The sequence below is a fragment of the Hirundo rustica genome, chromosome 12 (genome assembly GCF_015227805.2).
Source record: "Hirundo rustica isolate bHirRus1 chromosome 12, bHirRus1.pri.v3, whole genome shotgun sequence".
NCBI lineage: Eukaryota > Metazoa > Chordata > Aves > Passeriformes > Hirundinidae > Hirundo > Hirundo rustica.
In genome coordinates, this window is record NC_053461.1 from 17079169 (window position 1) to 17104926 (window position 25758).

The following is a 25758-nucleotide window of genomic DNA, read 5'->3' on the forward strand; positions in this document are numbered from 1 at the left end:
CCTGCTTAAGCTCTCTTGCCTCTCTCTCCTCCTTCTCTGTCTCAATCCTGAAACCAGCTCTTCGGAAAGGCTGGAGCATTTTCAGCCCTCCCAGCTCTCTGCCTGTCTCTTTCTTTTATTTTACGCGGTTCACTGTTCACATTCTGCTCTCATTCTGCCTTCTCTCCTTCTTTCCCTGCCCCGGTGCTCCAAAAAGACATCTTCTGTGACACCTTAAAGAAAAAAAGGTCCCTGAATTAACGTTGACTTGCGCTGCGCGGTATTTTCGGACCGCCCATTTGCTAATGTTGCAAACACAATTAGGAAGTCAGGGAAAGAGCTTACAGGAGCAGATGAAAGCTGCAGAGATAAAATGGAAAGCTTTTACCTGCCAAGCTCTCAGGTTAGGGTTCTAGGCTGCTCCTGGATCTAACAAAGCTATAAAAGAGCCGTATCAAGGAGATGCACAGTTGCATAGCTGTAAATATCAAACCTGGCTTTTTCCATCCTCCTAAAGACGTGGATTTTTTTTGCTTCCACAATTTGCAGGCTGGTAGCCATAGGTGGTTTAAATTCTCGCTATCAAAAAAAGCTCAGAGCATTACTGACAATTAAAAACAGCTTTTACACATGCACAATAACGCTTCTCATGCTTTAAAAAAAAAAAATAATATGCATATCCATATTACCATCATAATAAGTGCCACAGAGTGACATGATATGATTGAGTATAATGGTTCCTTTGGAGCCATTATGGTCGATCAGTAAATAATACACTTTTGAAATTGTCTAACTACATATTTACACTTGTCAACTCTCATACACTTCAGTGGCAGAATTTAAAAGAAACGCTGTAAAAAACTGTAAGAACATTAAACCACAAAAACATCATGCTGAAGTAGTATTAAGGTTTGACTTAAACCCACAAAAACATGGAAATTTCAGGTTAAGGCCAAATCTCCCCAAATGACACTGTCTTTAGCTCCCGAGCTGTGCCCAGGTGCCTGCAGTGATCCAGGAAAAGCGAGGATGAGTCAGGAAGGCAGGAGACCACAGGGTCATGGTGGTCCATGTGAGAACTGAGCCACTGTGGAGGGCTCTGGCCACCAATTTCACGAGAAATCTCATGGGTGAGAACCAGCCCACCAGCAGCAGTTCAGCTGCTCAGCAGAACAGCATTTCACGATATTTTATATAAACAAAGCCCGGGCCTTCCTCTGTTTATTCAGATGAAATTCCCAATTAAGCTGAGAAAAATTAAGTCTCCATTTGTTTCAGAAGAGGCCCCATTGAGACACTGGGAGTTTTCCCTAGCTGAAACACATGGAGAAAAACTTCAGGCTTCGACCCTAAAAAGGCATTGTCAAAAAAAAAAAGAAGTTAAACAAACATGACAGTGGATCATTAATATCCCAAAGATTCCCTCCATGTGGGGAAAAAACAAGACTGGGAAGCAGGATGTTTTTTCAACAGTAAAATAATGGGCTTGGCGATGTCTTTTTTAATTGATAATTTTGTGTCTCTTGTTCAGCTGTAGCCACTTTTGCTCCGAGCAGTGGTGGCGGCAACTTTATTGGTTCCAGTAGAGCTCTGCTGAAAACAATAAGCATCAAGCTCCCCAGTGCCATCTGTCTTTCTGCGAGGGTCACATCCTGCTGCCCTGGAATCAAGGGGATATCGAATGCTTGGGAGATGTCAAGAGCAGCCCCAGGCCCACGGCACCTCCTTTGCAACAAAAGGACCCCAAACACTTCAGACGCTCTGCACTGAAATCCTGAACCAGACTTTAAAAAGCAATGATGGATATTTTCCTAGAGCAAAGGTCTTCCTTTCATATATATCTATATCTGTATCTATCTCCTTGCTCAGACTTATCTATTACCTGGCTTGTGAGAACAAAATCCATAAAGGCTCGGCAGGGCAGGCTCTTGAAGTTGTTTGAAGACACAACCACCACACCCCTGTCAAGGGGGAATTACAGCTCGGTTTTATAGTCAGCTCTCCCCTCGACTGGCTGATGACAGAGCAGCCTCCCTCTACGCTCAGCATCTGGGATTTTACAGCCGCTGTATATAAATGGGATTTTCATGACAAACAACTCTATATTCGGTTTCCTTGTACATCCGAACGTGAGAACGATCTCTTAAGGCTCTGCTGGGAAGAAGTATTAATGAAGACAAAGAGCATTTCAGGCTGTTCCTCTCTCGAGCATTATCATGGCAGTATGAAGACTCTGTCCTACACAAGTACTTTAAGTCCACAGTACTTTAAGTCCCCAAGCAGCAACCCAGGACCCCCCCTGCATGCCCGACCCTCGCAGCCCCTCCTCAGCATCCCAGCACCCAACCCCACCTGACGAGGACAGAATCTGCCACCAGCTCACTGAGCTTCCTCTGGCCTCTCATTTCACAAGACCTCCCTGGAGGTATTTGCTTTTGTCTAAATATTATAAAACAGGGTTAAGACGAAGACTTAATAAACCCTGTTGCCTTTTCACTTTGCGCAGCGTCTGTCTCCTCTCACCCAGCCTCGTGGCTCATGCAAATGTCAGAGCCAGAACAGTTTCTACATCTCCTCGGGTCACCCCACAGTGATACCAGCAAAGGTAAACAAACTACTGAAGTCTGGGTATTTTTATTTCAGATGGCATGCAAATCAGTGGATGAAAGCTGGGAATAAACTGGCAATATGAGGGCAGCTTATTTAAGTTTCCTCCCCCAGCTCAGTGTTCCCTCAGTGTAATACAGCTGACATAGCCCTACACTAAGGGAAAAAAAAGGAAAAACCCAAAGAGATAGAAATATTTTCTCCAAAGTCAAAGACTCTTCCTTCAAGGTGTTTGGCCAACTTTAACAGAAAGAGAGAAGCATTTCCCTACCAAAGGCAGAAATTTTCACCTCTAGGAAATTCAGAGGAGACCAGACACCACCTCAGACTCAGAATTCATTGTGGGACACCCCAGGGAGGAGCCAAGACACCATGAGTGCTTGGGATGGGCACAAGCTCCACATGGGAGCAGCAGAAGCTGGGATACAGAAGGTGCTCGCTTCCTGCTGCACTACGTACGCCCCTTCTCAAACAACAGCCAGAGCAAGAGCTTCCTCCTGGGACTCAAATCAGAAAATGGCTGGGCCTGTGTAGAGCTGAAAGCCCCTGGGAAGATGGGTTTTTAAGAGCAGGAGCTCCAGCTGCCACCTAATTGTCTGACCAGTGGGTGCCCCAAACCCACGAGCTCCTCACACCATTATCTCCCAGCAGAAAGATGTTACGTGCTCCCACTCTTCCCTCTCTGCCTCCTTGTTTAAAGCTTTCTGGCTGCTGGTGAGGAAGTGATTCTGCCTCGCTCTAACCTCCTCTCCATCACCTTTCTGTCTGTGAGGACTGGTGAGAAAATGTTTCCACTGCTCTTACACTTCCACATCATCCATTTCTGAGGCCCTTATAGGAAAAAAAAGGCTGTCTCCCATCTCCTGCTGGTGATAGTTTTATCAGATAATAGCACAAAGTAGTTATGATCCTGTAAAGCTGTTACCAACACCCAGGGGTATCTGAATTGCAGCAGTGAGACACATCATGCCTGCTGCGTTCACCCACCAATGGGCAAAGCCTGAGCAGCATCTAAGGGACCTGTCTGCTGAAGAGAGTATCACTGCTTTAACCGGCCACGAGCAGTTGTTTGGCTTCTCTGATTTTCTTCATGCACATTGTATTTTCCTGTATTTTATTTTAAGTTAAAACCTGCTGAAATTTGATAGCTCCAGACACAACAGTGCCAAGGAAATGGAGCCTCAGGTCCCTGAGAGGGACTTCTTTCCATGCTGGCTTGACACATAAAATCTGCTTCTTCAATTATGTCTTCCCTCTTACCTAGACGTGATGGTGTGAAAACATAATAAAAGCTCTCAGAAAAGAAGTTCAAGGAAGCTGATGAAGTATTTTTCAGATCTCATAAATACTTTAATACCAAGATAGCCACCTGCCCAGCCCAGCTCTGCCCCTGTGCCACGTTGGTGACTGCCAGGCACTCATGCCATCCCAAAGCACCTCAAACCCCAGCAGCCTAAAAACCGCCCTGAGCAATAAAAACAAAGCTGCTTCCACACAAAACTCCAGCTCCAAGCCCCTCCTTGCTCTGTTAACACTGTGCATCCAAGGAGGTAAAGGTGGTATACATGAGTTTGTGGTACACACACCCCCAAACTCACAACTTCACACACCCCACAACATCTCTGCTGTGCTGCTCCTGGTTCAAAATATCCCTTCAAGCATCTCAAGCATCAACAAGGAGATTTTAATCATGCATTCACAACCCCTGCCGAGCCAGGGTGAAGCCCTGCAGATAAAAGCTCTGCTCAGGACCTTAAGTTCACCACCTTTCCAAAGCAAAATCCTTTCCTGTTATATGATTTATTGGAATAGTAGATATTATTTGTATGACAAAACAGATGTCTTGAAAAACTGTCCCAAGAAATCATTACAGACGTAGAAAAGTCAGGGCTTGCTCTATTGCCACAACAAAAATGCTCTATTTGTTTTTCTAAATATAAAGCAATGAAAAACACCACAGATTTGGTCAGGATAGAATTCTGCACTAAAGCCTTCAGTTTAGGTGTGAGAAGATTTTTTTACTGAGAAGGCGTGAAATTCCCCCTTCTCCTGGTGATGAGAAATGCCCCCTGATGCTCCAGCTCCTCCAGGACATAGCCAAAGTCGAAATAATTTTCAAAACTAATATGTACACTGAGTAACATGGTTAACATCATCCAATGAATTTAGATCCACCTACACGGTATAAATATATCTAGATAAACTGTCACCTTCAGCAGAATTCATTAAAATAATGTTGTATCTTCCTTGTTAAATGTAATTTTTTTAATTGAAATTTAATCTTACTGCATTATTTGGTAGATTTTTAATTGACATTTGTAGTAATTAATTGGTAAGCATTACAGCTTTGTCTGAAGAATTTAAAACTAAATTTGACATCGAGATTGGCCAGCCACTGCTGTGAGGTGCCTGCTGGGAGCATTTCATCATCCTCCCAGCCCCTCCTGCTGATCAGAGGTGGGAGATGATGGTCTCTTTCTTACAGTCATGAATTACATTACTAATGTATTCCATTACCACCACGCAAATGTCATGTTAATTCCTGATCATCATCAAGTCATACAATGGTTTCCACGCTGGCACCCAGCCAATTAGCGGTGTGGAAAAATATTCCGCCAATTATATAACTTGAATTAGGTTAAGGACTCAAGAGAAAGCAAAATAAATGCTTTGAAAATACTTCTGAGATAAAATGTAAGTTGACACTGTCTTCATGTGCTATAGCCGATGTTATACAATCTGATAGGCAGCTGCCAACATTCATAACTGTTTATTAAATCTAGCCTCTCTTTATGGTGGCAGCTAAGATCTGTATTTTTACCAATATTAGGTTCATTGTGTTATGAAAAAAGACCAAAATACTTAGGAGCATTCACACCAGCTTATAAAACTTACATTATGTACTTTATTAAATTGTTAAAATTACTTCTTCTCTCCTCCCCCTGCCACAGAGAAAGTTCCACGGACGGAAAAGTTTCAGAAAAACAAAGTCTTTCTGGAGCCATCGGTGCCACAAGGAGCAAGGGAGATCCTGCAAGGACAGAAGTGACATCTCCGGGCTGCTGCCACCTCTCCCTCCGAGCAGCTCTGCCAGGGGATGCCAGGATGGGCTCCTGGAGCTCCCCTCTCCCCACTGACACACATCTGGGGGAACCCACTCCTGCTCCACGGACAAACCCCTCTGGCTCTCGCTCCCTGGGTATCACAAAAAGCGTCACAGGGCAAATCCAGCCCTTTCTGTAACCAGGAGCCAGAGGGGAGGAGTGAGGGAGGAGAGGGGCACTGTTACAAGGAAAGGTGCCCACAAGTCCATGTGGGAAGGGCAGGGACACAGCAGGTCCCTGCTCGGTGCTCAGCGCCGCCGGCAGCGCCACCAGCCCCTTAGTACCACCCCATTATTTTGATTTGTTCCATCCTTAACTCAATTTATCCTACAAGCATGGTTATCTCCAATTTAAAAACGTACACAGCACCAGCTCCTCGACTTTAAAAATTTATAACTACGAGCAATTTGTTAAAACCTTTTACTGTGTCTTTCTCTCTCTTATTTTCTGAGGTGCTGCAATGAGGCAATTCACTGTTCTGGCTGCTTACCCCAGGTGACCTTTGCCTGCCATAAAATGGTACACAACTAAACGCTCTGCTTTAAATAAAACCCTTGCCTCTTCGAAAGGCCCTACGCATTCAGTCAACACAATCAGCAGAAACCACATTTGGTTACTCAATAAGCTGGAAACCTTTAAGGCGCGTACGGCGGTGAATGAATTCCTGACATCACCAGGGACACTCGAGCCGGGAACAAGAGAGACGGCCGAGAAGTGGCTCTTGCTGCAGCCGGAGAAAGGATCACTCCTTTAAGCTGAACTCTCAAGGAAAACGAGAACAAAAACTGAATTAGCTCGACACGTACCCTCTGCAGTCAGCACATTGCTAGGCAACTTACCATCTCTTGATAGAATTATGGTGGAGGGCTGGTCGTACATCAGGGTTAAGATGAACACAAGCACCAGTTTGGGCCAACTGCTCCTTTCCAGTGGGAATGCTCAATGCTTGGTCATTTCGTGCTATTATTCTGCAATATTTCCTAAGCACCTAGAGGGTCTAATGCATTCAGAAGGTATTTTAAAGCTATTATGTGACATGAAAATTTTAAGATAACTGGAAGTAAGTGAGTTTTAGGAGGAATAGCGCCAGTCTTTTTCTTTGTTCAAGCCAGCATTTGGAGGGAGTTAACAATCCTTCACCCCATTGCTTTTATTTTTTAATAGTGAAGATATCCAGAGGGCACGTTACTCAAACACTTTGTCTTTACTCCAGATGCTGGTTGGCCACAGCTCCACACCTCCGTAACTCAACCTGGTATTTCAAGCGGATGCTGTGAAACACTCTGGTCCTTCCGTGTGCCACCCTGAGACCAGACACAACGTGCCACTACAAGCCGTGCCACGGGGCTGTCACAGCACCCAGCGATGCCACACTTCACCCGTGCCAGCCTTAGATGGGCCTCGATCTTTAACAATACCTGGACATTGAGATTCCGACCCCAGGCATTATTTACATTTACTAAAGAGGTGTTAAGCAAGTGCACAGAGTGCTTTAAATCGAGGCATGTACCTTGCATAGAACCCCACGTTTTCCATGCATACTTTATAGGCACAAAGAAATAATTAATTACCTAACCACCGTGATTAAAATCAATTGATTCATACGCGACAGAGCGGTGAGAAATTTTTGCATGACTGGAGAAGTCTGGAATTGGTCCCCGTTTGGGGATCTCGGTCGTATCAGTGAGGCTGGTAATTCAGACATGAAAGAAATGGTAAGAATCCCTCTCCTCTATGCACACTTTGAGCTGCCATATGGGTTTATTCAACTGTTTACTCTACCAGTCGGTAAAAACTGAACAGCTATTATAATCTTTGCTAAACGACATGGTAATTATGCTACCTCTGGAACAAAAAAAAAAAAAAAAAAGGAAACTTAACAAAAAAAATAAAAAATAAAAAAAAAAAATCGCAATTCACTGATGTATGAATTTCTCCGGTTTTATAATCTTTGAATTGAAATGCACTTTCCAACACACAGAGGGATATTAAATATATAATAGAAACCTGAATTTATTTAAAAAAACAATTTGTGCTCCCAATTCCTACACAATTTAATTATGCAGATTTCCTGGGTTTGAAATATTTCTTACACTGACTTTCCAGTTTTGCTGCAGAATGAGATGATTCTTGTTTTCCCAAACTAAACTGTCCCTCCTCTCACCCCATTTATTAAGAGAGGCAATCAGGAGGAGGCAGGTGAGAGGAGTGGGCATGGAAAGCTCCCCATGCCAGGTTCCTGGGGGATGGGGACAGCTGGAAAAGGCACAACCACCCCTTGCATGGCACAAAAGGGACCAGGGGGCTTCTAACCCCATCAGGAAAGGCAACTGGCCCTTAACAGAGGAGGGGTCTCACTCCAGCATCCTCTCGAGCTTGATCAAAGCAGGCTGATGAAGGCTTTGCCCCCACGGCCCCCAGGGTGGGCAGCAGCACCAAGGTGACGCTCTCCTGTGTACCAGTGACTCCATTTTGTCACAGGGATGCAAGGGCAGCAAATGCTGGAGCTAATTATCTGTTGGCAATGGCTCCTTTGAGAGTCCATCACGTGGCACATGATGGCGAGGAGACCCCTCCATACCCATATTTAATCACGACACGAACTGCCCACATAAGCTTGGCTTAGATCCTGTCTATCTGCAAGGCTTCATGTTTTGGGCAGCAGCTTTGTCTGCATGACCGAACTCCAGTTTCACCACCAAAGACCTCACAGTTCATAGGGTTGAGGGGGATGAAGAGAAGAAATAAAGGAAAGGAGTATTTTTTTCTGTATACGTAATATTTGATATTTCTGCTATTTCATGACAATGAAGGTTGGGGTTTTTTTAAGAGCAGTGGTGACTTGCTTTTAAACACAGACAATACAACCCTCCCTCCCCCAACTAGGGGAGAAAAAAAATGAGGGAAAGATAATTTGTAAGAAAGATTAAGTGAGAGTTACTGCGAACTCAGGCTTGACAACTCACCAGTTTTACTTGCAGTCATCACACATATCCATTCATGACTCAGGGCAAATACAGGAAAGGATTGGAACCCTTCTCATGGCAAATATGTCTGGAAGCCGGAGTCACTCAGAAAAAATGTTCTCAGGAGACTGAAAGATAAAAACATATTTTAAAACTTCACTCAGTTAGAATCATATCAGAGCCTATCGTTTTCCTTTGAAAGTAAAAGGTGGTTATAAACGCTGGAGCTGGGGGGAGCATTACAGAAGTATGTCTATGTATGAAACTAGCACATAGCAGACTCTATTTGGCTTTAAATAAAACCAAAACTTACAATATTAAGAAAGGTTTTCAGAGACAAATGCTTATTTTACATTTGCAACGTGCTCCTCCGACAGGAGAGCTTATGTTCCTTCTAAATACCGAAATGTGTCACCATCCAAATCCACATTCTGCCTGAAAACACTGTACTGAGCACAAAATCCAGATACTTTAACCTACTTTGCATTATCAAAATATAACACTCTCTGAGTTTCTGAACTATTTACTCTCTGTCTTCACTCACTGCATCCTGATAAAACCTTAATAAAATGTACAATCTCTTGTTAGCATTAATCTTTCCTCTGAGATAAGGAAAAACATATATAAAAACTATTCGATGTTCAGGGTGGAAAGGCAAAATTTGCAAACATCAGTTAAGAAATACCAATTAGTATGGTTTTTTTGTTTTTTGGGTTTTTTTTTTCCCAGCTATTAGTAACACAGATTGAGCTTAAGCTTAGCTCAGAGGAAGCTGCTCCCTGTACAAATGAAACATCCATTTTACCAATAAGGGTATTTTAAAATAAGATGTACAATATCTTCCCCGATAAAGTATCTGCACTGAGTAACATCTCACACTCAGAAACACAACCAGAGGCATTCCCAGGGCTGTTCTGCATCACACCTATGAAACCACATGGGATTTAAACAGAAGCTCTGGTGCCTGCCCAAACTGGGGAAGAGCACACTCTGCCCTAATGGATGCTCCAGCACCTGGGAGAGCCTCTGCTCCCAGGACCTCTGCACGACAGGGACCTGCAGCATAAACCCAGGGGACAAAGCAAACATTGCAATGGAGAACAACATCTTGAAAAACGCCAAGAAGAAAAAGTACGAAAGCAAAAATCACTGGTGGTGCTTCTGAGCCCTTCCTTCCTCAGTCGTCACCCTCAACAGCAGCCCCAAGGCTGTGGCTGTTCCCAGCCCTCCCACATCCACCAGCGCTCTGACAGCGGCAAGTACTGCCATCCCCAAATTAACCTCATGGAGTTAATGATTTTGGCAGTCCACTGCAGCCTTCCTGAGGAACATTAGGAAGCTTCTGTCTTAGCAGCAACTGCATGAAATTTTGTAAGACAAAATCCAGGTACTTCTCTGGCCCTGGGGCTCTCTCCTGTTCTTTGCTGAATGTGCAACGGCTCAAAGATCACAAGGGTTCAGAAATCTAAATATAGGGACTATGTGACCCTATTACAGAACTGTGCTACACAATAAAAATAGATCCAAAAGGGGCTTTTATACAGCATTTATGCTAAAAAATGACTTCTTTTTAGAGGCTCTGAAATACCTGCAAACCAAAAGTGACCTGCATCTTGCACTGGTTGTATTTTATTCATGAGGGGCAGAGCACTTGAGAGAAGCAATGGAGCAGTGTCAGAGACACACATCCGAGCCTTGCTTTATTGCTGTGCTTGATGACAGATATGCAGAAGGGTTTGTAGCAGAGCAGAAAGCTGCATCTACATATGCTGGGACAAGATTTCTCCAGCTGACCTGCTGCACCTACAATATTCAACTAATCTTAATCCACGATACATCCGTAGGGCAGGAAAGTATCATCAGCCCTCTTTAGAAGATGAGGAATTGAGGCTCATTTTAGCTAATGCCTGCTGAAAAAAGTTAATGTTCGAGACTTCTGAAGCAAAATTATTGTCTAAATAATATATATGGTCTGAAGAAGATGAGAGCTACAGTGTACAGAAGCACTGTCTTCACCTGCAGATCACATCCTTCCTCAACATAAGGAATATCTTGGCACCGTTGTGCCAAGCAGATTTGGAAGCTGAGGGAGCTCCTACCCGAGGAATAAGAAGCAAGTACAGGGAGGAGGCAGAGACATTCTCAGCTTGGCCTGAACTCTGACAGTGCACCTTATGCCATCAAAAACTGACCTCACTCCACAAAACATTTCTTCAGCCAGGTTTCCCAAGGGAACAAAGCCTACATGATCACCATGTACCTTCTGCACCCAGCCCCACCTGCATCTTTGGAATCCCTTGGATTAATGGGAACAGAGAGCTCCCAAAGACACGAGTTCTCACGGCATTAACTCTGGGGCTTGCCCCACTGGTGGCCTCCAAACCCACTGCATCAGCTCACTCCGAGAGCCAGCTGGCTCCAGGCTGAGCCCAGCACAGCCCAGGGGCACACAGGCAGCTCAGGCATTTCCATGGATCTGGAGAACCTGGAGGAACAACCCATCCTGCTGGGGGGAAGGGCGGAGGAGCGAGAGGAACAGATTATAGATCGGTTCTGATAAACTCAAGCCTTTAATGATCTGCCCACACACTCGAGTTCGATCTGGCATTGACAAATTGAAGCTTTTAATGATGTGCCCACACATTTGGGTTGGCCACTCCTCTTCTACAACTTTCACAAAAATAGCATGCTGGGTTAAAGACACAGAAACTCTAATACTGCTGCAACGTGAGCAAAACCCTTGATCGATTTTTGGCAAACCTTCTTCCCCAAAAGATTTTTTTTTACAGGGTCTCCAACACAGCCCTCTAACACACACCTGCAGGAGCACTGCCCTGCTCCCATACGGATTCTTCGAAGGCTGCAGCTCGAAAAGGGACAATGAGATGCAGCAGCCTTAGCATAACTGAAGTACAAAGTCAATCAAACCTTGGAACAGGAATCTGGGCTTCATTAATTCCAGCAATCACAACGTTTTTATTATCACTGTATTAATCAGAATAGGAAACCTATTAATCTGCCCCCAACAAAAAAATTAATCTTGGTAATACTGAGCAGATTTGAAAGACAAGTTTTGATATTTCACTATTTAAATCTCAAAGGCAGAGGCACACAGCTCAGACCATCGGGCAGATCACTGTGGACTTCATCTCATCAGCGTGAGGTCCCTCACCTTTCCCTCTCTCTGCATCTCCACTCTGGGGTGTCCAGCTGCTCCTGGGGCTTTTGAAGGAACCCAGAGCATCATTTCCTACATTATATTGCAAAACTGGCTGAAGTACCTGATTGCACTGAAGAGCTGTCAAGAGCTCACGTTGTAAAGGAACAGCAGTGCCTGGGGGGCACAGGCTGGAAGCGCTTGGCCAAGGGCTGCCTGGGTGTGAGGGAGCTCTGCAAGGAGCAGGACACACCTGAGAGGCAGCAGGGGCATCCCTGCACGCACAGGGGAGTGAGGAGAGGTGCGGTGTGAGAAAACAGCGAGCGGCTGCAAAACAAGAAAGTATCTGAAATTCCCGTGCTCCACCGGAGCAAGTCAGGGACTGCTGCACAGACCTGGCCAGGTGACCTACAGCAACCCCCCCAGAGCTGTAAAACATTCCCCCAACACCACACAGGGCAGCAGAACAGAGCCCAGTTTAAAGGAGAAAGCAGGAGGCAGAGGAAGAGCCCTTACAAAACGATTGCGAGGAACAGGACGAGTCAGAAGGGGGCTGGGGAAATAAAGACCAATGACAAATGTGACTGAAAAAGGAGGAAAACCATCCAAACCATCTCCAGACACCCATGCCCTGCCTGGGGAAGGTGACATGGATAAGCACACAGCTGCAGTTCCTTTTGCTGCCCTTCCATCACCATCCTGCTGTGGCAACCGCTGACGGACAGGTTGTTTTGCTACTTGGCCAAATTTTCATTTAAAGCAGCTTTCACCAACACACGAATACATCCACACAGGCATCGACACACACCTCGGGACTGTATCTGGCACAATCCAGGCCTGATCAAAGGCAGAACTTCAATCATCTCACGCACGACTCATGTCAGGCTGTTTACTGACTGCACTCCAACCACAGAACCCTGTTTTAGCTAATGATTTCTCAAAGCCATGTTGCACAAAAGAAAACAGGTTCAACTCGTACATCAGTGCCTAAGAGACTGCTCCAAACCAGACAACTGTATGAAAAGTTGTGCCCATGTATACATATATACAAAACTGTTTTATAAGTGACTGTTTTAAATTAGAATAAATCTGTGTTCCACCAATTAAGCTTTGAATGCACGGCTGATATCGCTCGCTATTTTAAACAAGCGGCATAATAAACGCAAAAAATCAAATATTTTAGAGAAAATACTTGGAGAGTTGAGACATTAATTTTGCCATATACAATCTGTTTCACAGGGATTTAAAAAGCTTTATTGCCACCCTGGGTACATTGGAATAAAGATGAAACGCCATCCTTTCCTATTTACATATTAAAAAAATACGTGCCTTCTTGGTACAGATTACCAGGCTTGCTGATACATGACTCTGTTAAAAACAATACAGCCTGTCTAGAAAATCCAAAGCACCAAACTAGACGTGTCCTTGTACTCTAACATGTTCCAAATGGAAATAAAATGTACTGCTGGCTTGTTTATCCTCCCCTCTGGCTAGTGTCCTGGGGGAGTGAGGCCAGAGGAGCTCCCCAGGGCTCTGCCTAACCACGGAGCTGTTTATCAGCCACCAGAACCAGCAGCAAAATAAAGGGAGTAAGATCAGACAGGAAAGCCTTGGGATCTCAGGATGTCTACACCCAGGTGGGGAAAAAGAAAAAAAAAAAAAAACAAACACGAAAAACAACTGCCAAAACCCAATAAAACAAAATATAGCCCCCAACAAAAAAACTCTGAACATCCTTATTCTTATTCCTACCTAGTATTTTTTGATTACATCTTGAGATGATCAGCTAAAATGTTTCAATACAGACAATTTTTTTTTCCTCCATAATAAGTGACCTTTTTCCTCAATTTTTCCTCCTTTTTTTTTTTTTTTTTTTTTTACCCCCTTTAAATAAACTGCATTGGAAACACATGTCCAAAGCATCCCTAAAAAGACCACAAAGTCTGCTTTGCAAGGGGAACCTCATTGCGCCGAGTGGTAACATTTGTTCTCCCCTTTCAGCCGGGATCCACCTCAACTTTTTGATGTTGGTTGGAGCTTTTATTTGCAAATAGAGCAGAGCTGCCTGGGATGGAGGGCTCCTCCGGAGCATGCCATGTGGCCAGCACAGATGTTCCTTTTATTCCCGTGTCCCACAAGGCTCCGAGGCTCGCCGGTGTTAAACAGATTACGCAAGTAGAACACTTGATTTTGCATGTCCCCCTTTTTTTCCCAACAGTTGTCTAATTTACTCAACTCATTCTTCCCCCTCCTTGTCCCTCACCATCGCTATAGAAAACACAGAAAAATGCAGCTGAAGCAAGGAAGTTTCTCCTCCAGGAGCAGAATATACAGGAATGCTCAGCATCTGCAAACAAGGCAGAAAGGCAGAAGAACAAAACTTACTGGGACAGTGAAGTAAGCAGCTCATTAGTCATGCTGTGCTAAAGAAACTTCATTACATCCCAGCAGCACCAGTTGCTACAAGTATCATAATCTCTCACCCTTATTTATATGTCCAAATGAGAAGAGAACTTCCCCCCCCCACCAAAAAAAAAGAATTTAAAAAAAAAATCTAACACCAATTATGGATGCTAAGCATTCGAAAATCCTTGAAAATCTGGCCTTCAACTCGGTCACAAAGAAGGGGCTTAATTTCCCGGCTGTCAGGCATCCCAATCAAACTGAAGTCAATGGGATCTACACAGCACCTTATTAAAAAAAAAAATAAAAAAAATAAAAAAAAGAGCCTAAGAGGCCCATTAAGGAACTGCAGCTACAGGGAGAGAACCTCGCTGCTGAACCCAGCAGCAATACACAGCTTTGTGCACCAGCCACTTTGCTCTCCTGCTTAATTTGATTAATCATTTTGGTATTATCCCCAATTAGAAAAGCGTCTAACAGGAAAAAAATAAATTAGGGGGGAAAAAAAAATGGTTTAAGCCTAAGGAACGGCAGCCACTGAACACTCAGAGACTTGGGACTTCTGGCATTTACCAAAGATACAAAATTGAAACTAAAAATTGCAGACAAATACAAAGGCATTGGTGTTTCATCCAGACTGCGGATTATGAATTTTTTTTTTTTTTTTTTTTTTTTTTTTTTTTTTTAATAAACCCAAACTGAATTCCAGATGTTGAAAGTTGGGAAGTAAAAACTGCTTTAGCTGTAAAAACACAGAAAGGTGAGACAAAAAATTCTGCTGAAATATAATGAATCTTAGGGATGAAAGCAAATCCCATGCACCCCCTCACCGGGAGAGGGCTGGGACAGGGATTTTTGCTCTCTGTGTGCCAAGCCAGGCAGTGGCACAGGGGTTTGGCATGAGTTTCCTTTTAACAATGGACAGAGGAGAGCAGGAATCCCCGGGAAATCCTGCAGCAGAAAGAGGAACAAACCTCCCCTGCAGTTCTGCTCTGTGGCAGATGTGAACGGAGCCCACGGGACCTGCGGGCACCCAGACCTGGCTCCTCGCAGCTCCACCTGTGCAGGGGGCAGTTGTGCATGCCATGCACACCAATCAGTACGTCCCAAAAAAGACACACAAACCCACCTTTTCTTCCACCAGAGTCCAAATCCCCCCGGGCGCAGCAGAGCCCACATTTGAGGCTCCGCAGTCCCCTCAGCATCCAAATGCAATCCAAATTTGGACCCGCATGACTAGTTCTCGGTTTATTTTATGGGCTTGATCACCACCAACACTCAGGGATTTTGAAAGCAGAATTGAAGGCAGTAATTTGAGATCACTGGTTTTGCCTCTGTTCCCATCACAGCATCCACAACGCTACAGATGAACACAGAACATTCAGAGGATCCCACAGCACCCCACCGACTCCTTCCCAGAAGTGACTGAGTCTCACCCTAAAATTCAGGAACAGCAGCAAATGTTTGGATTCTGATAAGAAGGGGAATATTCATCAGCATACTTCACTAGTGATGCAGTCACAACTTGCAAACTTAGTCACAGAAATATGACTGAACTTGTCTGCTACCACACAACAAAGTACCGTCTAGTGGTTAAAATCGGAGGACATGATTCAGGAATGCAAGCCTTTTCAAAGAAGAGCTAAAACACATGATTAAGTGCTGTTGAAGTCAATAGGCTGATTCAGAGACCAACTTCTGGAGCGATGGATAATACTCCCCACATTGCCATATGGCTCTCAGTCAAACTTCCTAGAAGCATTTGCTAATACCAGGTTCCACCACAGCTTTTGGGAGGCCTGTTTTTCTTTTGCCCTTTTTTTTTTTTTTTTTTTTTTTTTTACCCCCTCCATTATTTTTTTAAAACTATGTCTGGGATAATTTTCCCCCACTCTGAAGATCCTCCAGGTTCTCACTGACTGAGAGAGAATGCGCAGCCGTGATTACAGCAGGGTGGTGCGGATTCATGCAACAACTAATAGTCTCAAATGGAAAGTTATCTATATATATAAATGAATGCAAGAATGTATTATATAAATATATGCTAGATAAAATAATAAATGCAAATCTGTTATAATCCAAAGGCATTTTTTGTGGTGTTTAGCGAAAGGCAAGCTTGTTACAGTGATGAAATCCAGCTCCAGCACAAGCATCTCGGCCAGCCGAGGGATCTTGCGAACAATCCCAATCCCACCTCAGAACTCCCAAACGCGCTTCCTTTACGACTTGCAAATATTTCACCTCTCCCGCCAGCACCCCGCTCAAATGTTCCATGGCGGATCTGCTATTCTGCTGATCTACATCGTGCACAGACAGCAGCCCCTTGTCACAGCCTCCTGCAGCGCGGTGACACCAGCACGGCCACCACGCCCCACCCCTCGGGCAGCACCGCCACGCCAAGAAAACCCCAGCCAGAGGGTCCCCCAACTTCCCGGGAACGCCATCCAACGGCACCTCCTGCTCCCCAGCCTTCCCCAATCCTGCCAACGCAAACCAAACCTTTTAGCAGGGTAAACGGCTACCCAGCAGCGCTCAGACAACATCTACAGCAACTCGGTTACAGTTTGTGTTTGTATTTATGGGATGGGAAATGAAGGGGAACACCACCGGCAGAGCCACCCACCGACTTTCATGCCCTCCCCCATGCCCACGACTGAAATAATCCACTAATTTTTGCACATTTTCTAATCCTCGAAAAGGCTGAAAACTTACTCTTTACGTTTAGTCCAGGGGAAAGAAGAAAGAAAACAAAAGCCCAAGGAATTCTCGCCGGCTTTTTGAAACACTTCACAGATAAGGCGGAACATCGTTTTTAAGCAGTTTGAAAACACCCTATTACTGCCTACAATTAAATAAATGTAATCACAGCCTAAGCTGGCCCTCCCGGCCATCTGTCTTTAAGGCAATGGGGAAAGAAGAGGCGCTACAACGTGCAGTACTTTTTCTGGCTTTTAAAGTGTTTCTCCTTATTCAATATCTAAATTAAATCAAATGGAGTATACTAAGTAAGCCCATAAGACACAGCGCATGATGCAAGAGTCTTAAAATCCTTATCTACTGAGCACTCCAGCTTAAAGGCTGATGTTTTATGTTCCCCTGCAGCGCACGGGGATCCTGCTGGCTTGGCCAGACTAGGAAAATAAGCTTCGAATGACCAAATGCAACTGCAACTCGAAAAGTAGGAACCAAACCAGACACAACAAACCACAGAGCAGCCGCCCCAGCCCGGCCTGGGCTCACCCAGCACCGCCATTCCCTCCCGGCCGCCAACGACTTCACCTTCCCGGCGCTGCTGATAAGATGCTCGGAGCTCAAACCCGCGAGTGGGGCCATTAATCAGGAGATTTTCAGCCCGGGATGCTCAGGGTGAGGAAGGCAGGAAGCCGGCGTGCGCCGGCGGTAAGGCGCAGATGCAACGGAGTTGTGCAAATCTGCTGAATTCCAAAGTTATGAATTCCCCGAGTTTAAGCGATTCTGAAAACGCCCGTGAGCCAAAATCCACAGTCCCGTCTGGATGCTCTCCACGCAGGTCCTGGGGCAGGGGAACCCACCCCACCACGCAGGCACAGGCCCCAAGGGCAGGGCATTTTGGGCCATTTTCTGCCCGTGAGCATCCTGCAGACAGCTCACAGGACAGTCATTCCCTGCTGCTGTTTCATCTTCATTCCAGTGTACCCGGGGTGGCAATAATGCCTTTTAAATCCCTGTGAAACAGATTGTATATGGCAAACCTAATGTCTAAATTTATGTCTCAACTCCCCGAGTGCTTTCTCTGAAATATTTTAATTTTTGTGTTTATTATGCTGCTTGTTTAAAATAGCGAGCGGTATCGGCTGTGCATTCAAAGCCTAATTGGTGGGACACAGATTTATTCTGATTTAGAACAGCCACTTAAAAACAGTTTTGCATACAGGGGCACAACTTTTCCTGACCTCATTGATCCTGGGAAAGAATGGGTGCTCCTCCAGGCTCATGCATCAGAATCTACCTCCCATGGCAGAAGCAGGGAGCTCCAAGTACTCCGGGGCCTATAAATACCAACTTACAGTAATAAGCAAATAAAACCAGGGTTCAAGTTGAACTCCACCATCCATCCTCCAAGTCTGTATATGTTTCTCTCCTGAATGTATGTAATCAAAGCACAACTACACATGGAACACCATTTTACATGTTCAGTTAAAGGGACATTTACAACAAGTAAGAGTTAAACAGCTTGAATATTAAAATGGGAATAAAACTATTGCTGGTATCAATGGTATAAATTAATACTAGTAGTTGATTAAGTCCAGCTGTATTCTCGGACTTTTATTCTAATACTGAGACCTTTTCACTAAATTTATGTTACTAAAGAATATAATTTATTTAAATCCTTAGCTCTACCAGATCAGTCACTTTAGGTTTTATTGTTAACTCGTCTGCCCTACATTTGGCACACCTGCCCACAGAAACAAACCACACATTGTACCTTATTTCCTCCATAGAAAAGCTCTGTAACTTCCACCACATCTACTAAGTATATTTGGAGGTCAAACTTCAGATCTCTTCCTTTGGGCTTTTTTTTCCTCCTTGTTACATTTCAACTTGCAAGCGCCAGAAAACGGGTTCAAAAACGGAAAAAAAAAAAAACAAAAACCAAAAAACACAAAAGCAACACTTTCTGAGCAGAAAAAAAAGCAAAAAAAAAAATCACATTTCCTCTGGAGCAGACATCACAGCTTGAAAAGGAAGAAAGGGAGAGAAAAAGAGAGGGAGCCAGTTCATGCTGCAGAGCAGCTGCGGGGCTGGAGCTGTGACGACAGCACTGGGACATCCTCAAATCCACCCAGCATTCCAGTAATGCGAAGCAAAGCACTGCCACCACTGCAGCAGATCCAGGGGCATCCTCTCAGCCCTCTGGACAGAGCGCGTCTATTTGTGACGAGGAGATAAGCTGAATTTAAAACCGTGGTGGCTGTTTTGTAAATCTTCTAAAATCAACAGGAACTCGGCGCACAGCCCTCCAGCAGCACTTGGAAAAACTGAGTTCACAGCACCGAGGGCACGGGGTGGGGAGGGGAAGCCTGGCCTTAGCCAACATCCACTGGCATGAGGAGATTGCCTGACATCAGCAGAAAGGACCAAACCATGCTCTGAGAAGTTCCTTAGAGACGCAACATAAAACCCCAAGTAATATTAAAATAATAGTGACTGATTCACACTAATAAGGGCTAAGGAGGACAGAGGGAGGGGAAAAAAAAAAAAAAAAAGAGAAAAAAGAAAAGAGACACCAGCCTACAGCAGTAGTAAAAAAAAAAAAAAAAAAAAAGGTAATTTCAGGGCCCAAACCAATAGAATTTTTTAAAAAATAAAACAACTTAATAAAACAACACCACTACAAGCCCACCCAAAGCAGCAAGAAGCCGTTTTTACCATTTTAATCAAACACAAAGTTGATACAATAACTTAAAGGATCAAGACAAAGTAAGATATGTGGGACGGCAATCTGAATGCCAAGTTTTACCCATGTGAGTTCAGTTATAAAAGCTCTGAAAATGTGATTCCCTAACTTAGAAATAGCAGCTGTAGCACTCAAAGGTACTCCAGTAATTACTGGAATGCTCGCTGAAAAACTAGACAGAAGCTAACATCTTACTTACATTAAACACACATTCACCACAAATTAAAAGAGCCACAGAGAAGGGGGAAAAAAAAAAAAAAAAAGAACAAAAAATAACAAAACCAGAAAACAATCAGGCGAGCAGATGTTCAAAAAAAAAAAAAAAAAGAAGGGGAAAAAATGACGAGAGAGGGCCAGATGCTCATTTCTGGTGGTTGTCAGAGCGCAAGGAAGGTACCCCACACCACCAGCCCGCCCGAGTCACCGGAGCTCAACAGCCAAAGGGAGTCAGATTGTCACCTCTACATCTGTAAGTGGCAATTTCATCCCAGATACTGCAATAACACGCTGCCTTAAAATCTCCGAAATGCTGCCTAGTCATCTGAGACAGGGGTAAAACAAGCAGCAACGCCAAGTGGAGTTGTCTGCTACTGCCTGAGGGACTCCTGGGTTTAGCAGCCGGGCTGGCATAAGGATTGTATTATCGAGGAGTGCCCTGCACTGCTTTACTAAGTGCCAGTGAAGTGTCTATTGCATTCAGTGCCTGGGAAATACAGTGAGAAACGTCAACCACCAACCATCAAGCCGCAAATTAAGCTACTTGACCAATCCACACTCATTATCAGCCGCTGGTCCCTGGAAATAAACCGTTCTGGAAGCAAGGGGCCGGTGACGTGAGCAGAGACGGGGGAGAGAACCTCTCGGCAGCGAACTGAAAGCCCCAGGACACGCTGGTAGGAGCAGCGAGTCCACACCCTGGAAGGAGGCACCCGAAGAGAAGTTATCTGCAAAATGTGCATCACACTCTCCTGGCTCTCTTCACACCTCCCCCTTCGCATCCCCACTCCCATGCACCTTCGCGTCTATTCCCACACTTCTCTCGCTACCCACATCCTGAACATATTTATGTTGTAAACATCCATTTGGAAGCACTTGGTGAGCCTGTGGCACACAGAAGGATGCTGCTCTGAGCTTCGGGAGGCAGCTGGCTCACCATGACCCCTCTCTCCCTCTCCCAGCTGCACAGGAGGGGAAAGAATTACTTGGCCCTCACACTTATCTTTTATCCACTCAGGATCCAGATTATTGCCTAATAAAACTTCACGGCAAAGCTATTAAAAATTAAAGGGATATCTCCCTTCCTACATAATGATTTGTCACAAGCCAGACCTAAATCAGGATTGATGGGGTTCATGGTGCCTTCCTTCTTTTCTTTTTTTTTTAATTTGGCAGAATTTCCTGATTTTTTTTTTTTTTTCTTTTTTTTGCAGCCCTTCTTACTGACACGAAATTTCTCCTTCAGCGCTCCAGACCTTACTTCTTCATCAAGATGAAGTAAGAGGCGAAAGGCAGCTGAGCCAGCAGAAATGTTCCCACTGTCCTTCAGGAAACACAGAGAAGAGTCCAAGTAGTTGGTATGATTCAGAACTAGTGGTAGAAAAAGGACAAACCAGATTACAGCAACAGAGGACTCCATCCAAAACCTGCATCCAAAGAGACTCCTGCTACCATATGGTGGAAATGTGACTTTTTGCAAATATCCTCCGCATAAGCCAATTCCTCTCCTCCACCCAAGCCACATCCAATAGCTCTAGTAGAGCGAGCTGTTACTTACACGTATTAGTCAGGATAGGCATCAGCCATGATACCAATTTTAATCCATCTAGATAATGAGGAATCTGCCATCTAGTTAATGCGCTCAGACCCTCCAGAGAAATTAAAATCCACCTATTTAGGCTCCCCTCTCGCTGAGCACTACCCATTCCCAGAGCAGGGTGGCTGCTTTTCCCAGTCATCGTGTCCCGCGCTCCCTCCGCAGCACCGGCACCGCCAATACAAAGGAGAAGCACCTGAAGCAGAACTGCACTGAAAAGACAGAACTTGGAGAGAATGCGTTAGCAACTTCAATCCAAATATAAAATGCATTTAAAGGTCATAATTTGCATAACTACATCTCATGTTTTTTGTTGTGCGGGGTAATTTTTTGTTGTGGGTTTTGTTTTTGTTTTGGTTTTTTTTCCTTTTCTTTTTTTTTAAATTGCTCTATCCTGCAAGGTGCCGAGTGCTGCTGCTTCTCATTTGAAGTCCTGACAACTCTTAGGGCTGTTCAGCCCTTGGCAGGAGCAGCTCTGCAAGGCATCCCAGGACCACGCTAACAGGTACATAGCACTAATAGTAAAAACCTTTTCAAAACACAGAATAATGGAAGGAGACACACGGCACCATTATCACGTGAGGACGCGGCCGGGCTGACACAGGAGTTTCACTTTCTGGTGTTGCAATCTTGATGGTGGATTCAGAAAAGCAGCAAGATGCAACCAGACGTAACAGGAAAAGCTCCAAGAGCCACAAAATACCCCAGCAACCTTCGGAGGTTATTTTAATCCTTTTGTCCACTTGGATCAACGGCTGCCCCAATCTCCATCCAACAAGGATGCCACACTGATCCCCTAAACCTTCATCTCCAGACCCAGTCCCATGAGAAGTGTCGTATTTTCACAGAAAGGATTGAAACTAGAAGAGTAGCAGGTATGAGGAATGTCCTCTTCAACCAAAATGAAAATTGGAGAGGCTGGAACATTCAGCTCTTGCTTCCTGCACGAAATTAATTATAACAGCCAATCTGTGCTGCTGCTTGGTCTGCAGGGGAAAAGATGAAATAGCTAAATTGATATCACAGCAAAGGAAGGGCTCATCACAGCAACGTCTGAGGCTGAAGTGGAATTCTGCCTTCGCCTGAACTACAGAAAGGAACTCTAGAGATGGCTGAAAACCGTGGCTACAAGCCTGCAGCTCCCCCAGCTTGTACAAACGTGCTCGCAGAGATCAATGTGCTCAGCGTTGGGTTCAGAGGCTGAATGCAGCTCTATCACCATTAGCACCTGACTGACGACTGACACAAACCACACATCACCTACAAAGGCATTACACAGACCCAAGCGTGTGGGAAATGCAGGCTCCCCCAAAACCCTCTGTAACATCTCAGATGTTTTCCCACATTTAAAAAAAAAAGAAAAAATCCCAAAAACAAAACAAGATAAAGGTTGCAGTATCTGTGTTAAATAGGATCTTTCATTTCCATGGCATTTGCTTGCATTCCTTTCAAAAGTTAAGAAATACTCTGTTTATTCTGGATCAGGCACAAGATCTTTCTCCCAAAAGCGAGTTCCTCCCAGTGCGGGACCCAACATCCGACCATTAACCCAGCTTTGCCATGTCCACCACTAAACCATGTCCCTAAGCACTACATCCACACATTTTCTGAGCACTTCCAGGGACAGTGACTCTACCACTCTCCCTCCAGGCAGACTGATCAGTGCCTGACAACCCTTTCAGGGCAGAAACTTTTCATAACATCCGGACTACACTTCCCCAGCACAACTTTACACCACTTGCTGTTGTCCTAATACACATTTTAACAAACATCAACCCTTTCCAGCACTGACCCCCACAGCCTCCCCACCCTCCTGGCTCCGGGGGAAGGAGGCTGAAGCTCCCCACTCCTGGCCCCACTTACCAGGGATCTTCGCAGGCCCCAGGTCAAGAGATGGCTCTACCCAGTGAAGCAACATTAAGTGAGAATCGGAGCAGGGACAGTCCAAATTCTCCAGAGCCGTCTGGCAGGAGCAGATCCACTCACAGCCTCAGGCGTAGCGAGGAAAACCCACAGGTTCCCATCGCTGCAAGGCGTGCTTTGCTGCGCGCTCTTGTTTGTTTGTTTTGAAATATTCTGGCAGTGGAAACAGAGTCACTGTTTTGTTTTTCTCCCCCACATATGCTATATAATTTTGTCTGTAGCACTCGCTTCTTGCTTACTCAGTTGCCTATAGTCTGCCTCTCTCAGAGGAATGCTAGCTGTCTTTGTCCCCGAACTGTATCCTGATCCAACTGCTTTGTGTCATCCCACCAGCCCTGCTCAGGGAGCGACGATCAAAATATTTGTGCTAGGATGCAATGCAGAGGGATGGGCATGTAAGCTACTTCAGAGCAAAGCTGACCCACGAGGCTGAAGGGTGTGCAGAAGTGTTTTGGCTACTGAACTCAGGAAATACGACATGAAAAGAGGGAGTAGTGCTACAAAACAATACCAAGGCTTTGTTTGTGCCAGATACACTGCTAAGAAAGTACCACATTTCTTACACAACACGGCCAGTCCCCCTGCAAATGACTGCACAATACAACCACGCTTCCAGCAATATTTAAATACGGCCAATAAATTAATACAGGACATCCCAACCGGCCACGGGTCGCAGACATCAACAAGTAGGTCAAACTAATTCTGGAAGGCTGTGAGAGGCACATAAAATAGTGTGTGGCAGCAGTCCGAGGCAGGGATGAAGCAATCCCCACTTCAACTCATCCAAAAGCACTGACACAAGCCCAGGTGCCAAAGGGATGCAGGATGAAGCCGTTCCCAGTCTACGCAACTCGCCTGCCATCTCTGCAAGTTACAATTAACTTCCCAGACAAAACGCAAATACATTAAAAAAATACCCAAGCCAATTAAGACACAAGTGTTTAAAGACATGAGTAGTAATTACAAATGTATTATTCATACCTAATTTACAAGATGAACTTCTTTCAGTAAAATATTAAACTGTTTACATGCATTCAGGAAGACAATTTCCCAACCCCGCGCGTCCTGCTCCGGAGCGGCGACTATTGCTATGCAACAACTCCACAGACTTACAGTGTACACCGTGGAGTAATCAGAAAATGTTTGACCTCAGATATCTACTTGACCCCACAGAAATGCAGACTCGCTCGCTATAAAATCCTAAACAATGGGGCAGACAAGGTCAGAGGGTCAAAGCAAGTATTAACAGGTCATTGTGCAACCCACTTGGGAGCAATTACTTCTGGTCACGGCTAAGTGGACACTTGATTGAATACCACTAAGACAGCTCACATCCCACAGATAACAATCCTCACAGCGATTAAGAATTAAAGCCCCCATGATTCAGCCTTTATTACTCAAATGAACCTAACTATTCCATAAAAAACTCTTGGTATATGCATGATGCAAGGTCTAAATTGAAATGCCACCTCATTAAACAATAATATCTAATTTTATCTAAATGAATTTTCATGAAAGTACGCCACACAGCTCAGGAATTTTTAAAATGAATTATCACAAGTGATACATAATTTCACCAAAACTGCTGCAGGAAAAAAAAAAAAAAAATTAGCTTCAGGGATGATAGGGAAACATCTATGCTGAATGAAAATTGCACTTCTTTCTGCAGGCAGAAAGGGTAAAAGGGGGACTCCAGGGCTTCTGCCAGACAATAGAGGCAGATTTTAATCAAATCAACACCTTTCTGCTATGTCAGGTATGCTCACCCTACCCCAGCCAAGAGCAGCACCGAAACACGCGTAGAGAATCATGTACACACGGGCCACCTTCAGAAATGGGGATGTCACCTGCCCCTAAAATTGGAGTTTATTATCATAAACTGTTGAAAGAGCCACCCTTGACTGACTGTTAACAGGCCTCTATTATCTCAGCTGAAAACAGCTTGTATATCCCCACCTGAGGGTGAAAACCCTCTTCTGACACCTGAGAACCACTTAAGAGCTCCTAATTATTTTACAAAAATGGGCAGCATAGATAAGACGACTGCTTTAGAAGGGTTTCCATCAGGTATCATTGAAAGAAAAAGGAAAAAAGGTAAGTGCATTTCATTTTTTGCCTATTTATTTTTGGATTCCATGTGCAGTGGTGGCAGGACTCACTGACATATTAGTAAAAAGCCAAAAAAAAAAAAAAAAAAAAAAAAAAGAAAAAAGAAAAAAAAAAAAAGCAATGCCAAGCAATGCCATCACCCAAAGATGTTCACAGCCTCATTTCTAAAGCTTCATATGCGACTTTTCCCAAAGCTTGGCTCTCCCTCAGACCTCTCTTGTCCAGCTAGTTCTTGGAATATACTCAGAATGTACTCACAA

The 25758-nt window shown here is 44.5% G+C and overlaps 1 protein-coding gene across 2 annotated transcripts in view; it reads right to left on the reverse strand.

Moving 5' to 3' along the window:
- The window catches only part of FOXP1 (forkhead box P1), a 380821-nt gene that overhangs the window by 326830 nt on the left and 28233 nt on the right, over positions 1 to 25758 (reverse strand). Inside the window, exons 1-2 of one of the 2 annotated variants that reach the window (XM_040076751.2) lie at positions 25161 to 25274; positions 8657 to 8784 (exon numbers count right to left, since the gene is read on the reverse strand). The gene's annotated coding sequence lies outside the window, so the exon portion shown is untranslated. Of the gene's footprint in view, positions 1 to 8656; positions 8785 to 25160; positions 25275 to 25758 lie in introns of those variants that run through there. The other variant, XM_040076749.2, reaches the window with a different exon arrangement.